Here is a 6,961-nt window from a genome sequence, read left to right as displayed (position 1 = left end):
AAACTCTTAATGATCTTGTGAACAAGCTGAGACAAGAAAACACTTCAATGAAGAATGAGATGCAAGATATGACTATGAGATTTTGTAAAGAAAATGAAAATCAAAAGAAGAATGAAGAAGAATTGGTTAGAAGACTAAATGATGCTAGAAATTAAAACACATGACTCAGTCATGAAAATGATATGTTGAAGATAGATCTGATGCATACACAAAATGACAGAACTGAACTCATGAGATAGAAAGAAATGTTGGAGAATGAAGTGACTATTGCAAATCAACACAAGGAGAAATTCAAGAAAAGTTCAGAAGAACTTGGTGACATGCTGAAGAATTAGAAACCTAATGGTGATACAAATGGCCTTGGCTTAGAAGTTGGTGAAAGCTCTGGTATTACAAACAATCATGATCATAGCAAACTGGTAAGACAATGTAATGCTTACAAATTCAATGGGAAATGCTTTAACTGTAACAAGTATGGTCAAAGAGAAAATCATTGTAGATCTAGAAATCATCAAAACACTAATACACCCATCGGTCAATGTTCAAAGTGCAACAAAATTGGTCATAATTTAGAAAATTGCAGAATGAATGTAAGATGTTATGTTTGTGGAAGATATGGACACTTATCTAATCAATGCAGAACACATACCAGCATAGGTTATGGGAAAGGTATTCAGAAAAACACAAAACACTCAATACTTAGTGTCATGCCTATGAAGTGTGATACCTACATTTGCAACACAAAACACTAAATAGATCATTACAAGCATGGTTAGCGAATTTAAAACAAAGAAAGATAAAACCATGGCTAATCGATCTATCGCCTCCTAAGAGATGCGAGTGTGGATTTTCTCTCAGATATGGATAAGCATTTCCAGTGACTTGACTACACCTACATGGAGGATTTGAGATGATAATGATGATGCATTTAAGCTAGCAAAGAGAAGATTAAGCTACATGATTCAATGATTATGCTAGAAATTAAGCTCTATCTAAGATGCAATTAAGCTATAATAACAATGCTCCAATGATAATGCTAAGAGCTATCATGCCTATAGTAACAATGCCTAAGATGCAAATGAGATGGGATGGGATTTGTGCTCCAACAAGGGGGCTATTTATAGGATTTCCAAGACCATGGGTGAGGTGGAAAAAATTAATGGAAAGAGGAATTTCTATTCTCTTTATAGTTCTTCAACTGTTGTGAACATTTTGTTGCTGATCATAGGGCGAAATAGTGTTCTTCAAAGAAGATTAGTTAAAGCAACAAATCTATTTACCAACATGTATGTATGTATGTATGCACACACACATACACATACACATACACATACACATACACATACACATACACATACACATACACATACGCATACACATACACATACAGATACACATACGCATACACATACACATACACATACACATACACATACACATACACATATGGTGAACACAGAGTACCACTAAGAGGGGGATGAATTAGTGGTTCCTAAACTTTTTTCACTTTTAAGGCAACTTCAGAATAGTGGCTATTATCTTAAGTACTTAAACAAACAAACCAGTAAAGCAAAGGATGAGACCAAAGAAGAAAATCATAAAATGCAACCCGCCACACCAGATGTACTAGGATAACCCAATATAGGAAAAACCTCAGTGAGAAATGTTGTTGGACACTACTACTCCAATCCAGACTCACAAGTAAACCAATGAATGACAAAGATTTAGGGAACCAACCCAAGGAGCACCAACCCCTGCACCAAGCTCCAACTTGGTGATGTATATTGAAAATACAATTTAGATATAGTTATGGCTTCTTGTGGCAAAATGAGTTCTGCAACTCTTGATCATATATGTTACTGTCGGTTGACAGTCTTCTCTTCTTTACTGGATCTCACACTGCCGGTTGTGAGATCACTCTCTCTGATTCTTGGCCTCTCTTCTCTCACTCTCTCATAGTCTCACAACTCACTATGTCACCCTTGGATGCCTTCTTCCTCTACCACACCTCACTGGTTTTCTCAACTATTGAAACTAGCTGTAGTTATACTAGTATTCAATCATTGTCAGTTAAACCCTCTCTCACCAGTTTTCTTGATGAATCACTTTGCAACTTTCTTAGAATAAATTCTAAGTGAGATAATTCTACTCTATACTATATCTCTCTTCAATTTTCTTCTCCTCTTCCAGCATCAATCCTTTCTGTCTCGATCTCATGTATTTATATTCATGGATTGCCACCAAGAATGCATTCAAACATTGTCATGTTAGGTTTTACTTCTTCAACTCAATTTGAAGATGATTTTATCTGATCTGCTTTTTCAAGGAAAGGATCTTCATGATATCGATCAATCACCTGTAGATGTGCGCAATCCAATGTGTGTTTTCTAATTCAAGAGGTTTGTACCATGTTTTTTCTTCTTTTCTCTGTCACTCGCCATTAATGGATTTATTTTTCCCTTCACCTAACAGGTACAAATATCAAATCTTCTTGCAAAATCAGGGTAGCTTCTTTTCCATCTTGCCTTCCTCGAGCCACAATCTTCTGGCATCCTTTGTGACTTGTGGGTTCCTCATTAAAGCTGACCTTCTCACTAATTGTTGCATCGATGCACACTCCACCAACCTCTGCAACACCTCCATGTGGCATCTAGTTGTCATGCTCATCGACATCCACCTTTTCTTGGATTCTTATGTCATTTTGACATACTTTATCGACCAAGGTTGACTATCGATTTACTTTATGTTACCAATATGACCATCAAACATCCCCTCTATTTTGTTTACAATTTTTTGTGCCTTCATAAAATACAAACAACCTTCATCCTGGTTTATGCCTTACCGGTAAGCCTTCTTTACAATTAGATGTCACAAGTCACATTTACCAGTAGTCATTCTTATGTCTGGATCTTCTTATCCCTATCACCATTTCTTACTTATTAGTGACCTACCTAAACTGGTTGACATCAATGACAATTTAATGCCAAATTGCCAAAAATCTCCCCCTTTGGCAATGATGTCATCTTACTGCAAGACACTTCATACTGGTACATTTCTCCCCATTTGACACAATGACAAAGGGTGTTGTACACTCCCCCTTCTTATCCATACATAACTCCCCCTTTGCCTGCTATGAACTCCCCTTGAACTATATAAATGCTTCCTTTCTCAAGTGCATAAAGTAGATGACACAACTCCCAACTTGTGTCTTAAGTACTCAAAAGTCCTTACCGGTAATGGTTTGGTAAAAATGTTCACTACTTGTTCTCCAGTAGGGACATAATCCACCCTTACTTCTTTTCCTTCAACCTTTTCTCTGATAAAATGATACTTGAGGGCTATATGCTTTGTCCTGGAATGCATCACAGGATTCTTTGTGATGTTGATTGCACTTGAATTATCACACTAAATGAGAATAGGATTAGTGATGTCCACCTATATGTCTTTGAGAGTCTTCTTCATCCAAAGCACCTGAGAGCAACATGTAGTAGCAACCATATATTCTGCTTCAGCAGTTGATAGAGAGACTGAGTCCTACTTCTTGCTATGCCATGAGACCAACCTGTCACCTAGGAAGAATGCACCACCACTTGTGCTCTTTCAATCATAAATGCAACCTACCCAATCAGCATTAGTATATGCTTCCAAGATGAATTCCCCTTGTTTAGGATACCACAATCCACAATTGAGTGTTCCTTGTAGGTACCTAAAGATTCTACTTACAACATTCATATGTGATTGCTTAGGTGCATCTTGAAATATGTCCACCATGCACACTGCCTGTAATATATCTGGTCTAGAAGCACTTAAATATAATAGACTACCTATCATGGATCTATACAAAGTTTGATCCACCACCAGTGATTCATCATTCATGCTTAATTTACTTCCAGTCACCATGGGGGTACTTACCAGTTTGCAATCCTCCAGTTGAAATTTCTTCAACATTCCCTTTGCATACTTGATTTATGAGATAAATATTCCCTTATCTTGCTGTAGTATCTACAAACCAAGGAAGTATGTCAATTCACTAAGAATTGACATCTCAAATTCTATCTGCATCTGATCAACAAGCTCTTTGTAGAGGGTGTCCATGTTGCCTCCAAATATAATGTCATCTACATACACAACCATAATGATCATGTGGTTTTCATCTTTTTTTTATGTACAAATTGATGTCAACACTCCCCCTTTTGAATCCCTGCTCCTTCAGGTACTAATCTAATCTTGAATACCATGCTCTAGGAGCTTGCTTTAAACCATATAGGGCTTTCCTCAACTAACACACAAATGTTTCATCATCATGGAGCAAAAATCCTTCTGGTTGCTCCATGTACACTTCTTCTTCCAAATTTCCATTTAGGAAGGCAGATTTTACATCCATTTTATATACTTTATAACCATTGTAGGCAGAGAAGGCTAGAAACATTTCTAATTTCTTTGAATCTAGCTACTAGTGCAAATATTTCTTCAAAGTCAATTCCCTCCACCTGAGAGTATCCTTTGCACACTAGTCTAGCTTTATGTCTAACAATTTTACCTTCTTCATTCATCTTATTCTAATAGAGCCATTTAGTGCCAATGATGTTCTTGTCTTCCGATCTAGGGACTAATTCCCAAGTCTTGTTATTATCAATCTGTTGGAGTTCTTCTTTCATGGCATCCATCCATTCATGTCTTTTGTTGGCCTCATTGATTTTTTTTTGTTCTACTTCAGTCATGAGGTAGGAGTTGACTTGTTCATCATTCCGGGCAAGTGTTCTTCTATTCTGCACACCATCATTCTTATTTCCTAGAATTTTCTCTTCTGGGTGATTCAACTACACATATTGATTGGGAGCCTTCTTGGATGCATCTTCTAGATCATTGTCTGACTGAGCTTCATTGCCTTCATCATCGAAATCATCATACCGATTTACCTATGGTGGACTTCCTTTGTGCATATCCTCATCAAATTTTACATGTGCACTCTCAATGGCTCTTCTTAGTCTTTTGTTGTAGCATTTGTAGGCCTTGATATTGGATGAGTAACCAAGGAAGATTCCTTCATCACTCTTTGATTCAAAACTACTTAGACCATCCATCTCTTTCGATAAAACACTTACTTCCAAATATTTTGAACTATTTGACTGATGGCTTCCGGTTATACCACAACTCATTAGGTGTCATTTTGTTGTTTGTTCTTAATTGAACCCAGTTCAAAGTATATGTAGCAGTATGAATAGCTTCCTTCCAATATGTGTCTGGCAAACTGGCCTCATTTAACTTGGTTTTGGCCATTTCCTTGTGTTGAGACATGGACCAGCTAGGAATCGAACCTAGGACCTTCCATACACTATTGGAGTGCTCTACCATTGAGCTACTGGCCCTGCTAGACTAGTCCATCATTGGTCCGAGTGTGGCTTATTTCCAACACCAACATCCCACTTAAGCCACACCTCTCGTGTGCTTGGGACTCCTAGCCTGGACTTGGCTCTGATACCATGTCGAGACATGGACCAACTAGGACTCGAACCTAGGACCTTCCATACACTGCTAGAGTGCTCTACCATTGATCTACTGGCCTCTCTTGGACCAGTCCATCGTCAGTTCGGGTGTGGCTTACTTCCAACACCAACACCTTGACTATCCTATTCTTCCTCTCTACCACTCCATTTTGTTGTGGTGTCCTAGGGGCTGATTATTTCCTTCTAATTCCATTAAATTTAACAATAATCTTTAAATTTATTTGATGTGAACTCTCCACCCTAGTCTGATCTTAGGCATTTTAGCTTGCACCCACTTTCCTTTTCTACCATCTTCCTAAAGATCTTGAATCTGTCAAAATCTTGTGACTTATCTTGCAGGAAAGTGACCCATGTCATTCTTGAGTAATCATCAATAAAGAGCATAAAATATCTTTCACCGACAAGTGCTCTTGTCTTAGTTGGACCACATAGATCTATATGCACAATTTCAACCAGTCTTGAGGTGTTGTGCTCTTTTGTCCTGATGCTTACCTTAGTCTTCTTTCTTTTCACACATTCATCACAAAATGTGCTTACCAGATTGATGATAGGTGGAATATTCCTCACACACCCCTTTTTGCTTACTACAACTAGGTTATCAAAGTTTATGTGGCCTAATCTTCAGTCCCACAACAAACTTTCATCAACCTGTCTTATCATGCATTGGGACTCACAGCATTCCTTTAGATTATAAATATTCCCATATGTTCTCTTTCCTTCTACCACAACCTGACCGGTACTATCTTTCTTTATCTAGCAAGTACTTGAATCAAAGGTTAGTTTATAACCTTTGTCACACATCTAACTCAAAATCAACAGATTGTGCTTTAGGTCTTCCAAATAATATACATCATGTGCCTTCAATTTTCCATCAATACTTAGAGTACCTCTTCCCTTTATCTTGATGGATGAGTTATCTCTAAATCTTACTGAACCACCATTCCAACCTTCAAGTTTGATAAATTTATTTTGTCACTGGTCATGTGGTTGGAATAGTCACTATCTACAACCCACATATTTTTCCTTTCAGCATGTAAGGCAGACTGCACTATCAAACTTGATTCTTATTTTTCTTTTTCTTTATCAACCCATACCGGTTTGGTTTCCTTCTTCTTATCAGCTGCTATTTTGTGCTCTGGTTCAACTAACGGTTCTTGGACAAGATTTGTCTTCCTCTTCTTAATCTTTCCATTTTTACAAAACTTTTCTATATGTCCAAAACCTTGACAGTTATAGCATTACACATTTTCATTCAAAGATGAATCTTTAAAATTATTGTAGGGCACCGGTTTATTCTTCCTACATTCAAAACTCCTATGACCATATCCATTGCATTTATAGCAAACAAAATTAATATGGACTAGAGTGCATTAAATGGATTTCTACTTTCATAACTCATAGATGGCTTATTGGTTAATCTACAGTCAACTATCTTATGCCCAAATTTATTACAT

General features: G+C 37.3%; 1 non-coding gene across 1 annotated transcript; it reads right to left on the bottom strand.

The window, feature by feature from the left end:
- Positions 1 to 5,297: 5,297 nt before the first annotated feature.
- TRNAT-AGU (transfer RNA threonine (anticodon AGU)) lies at positions 5,298 to 5,369 on the bottom strand. Its single transcript has one exon. It is a non-coding gene; the product is annotated as a tRNA-Thr (tRNA).
- Positions 5,370 to 6,961: the final 1,592 nt, after the last annotated feature.

This window comes from Cryptomeria japonica, chromosome 10, assembly GCF_030272615.1.
Source record: "Cryptomeria japonica chromosome 10, Sugi_1.0, whole genome shotgun sequence".
Lineage (NCBI taxonomy): Eukaryota > Viridiplantae > Streptophyta > Pinopsida > Cupressales > Cupressaceae > Cryptomeria > Cryptomeria japonica.
The sequence above is the reverse complement of the archived record's forward strand: the minus strand, read 5'-3'. Positions and strand labels throughout refer to the sequence as shown.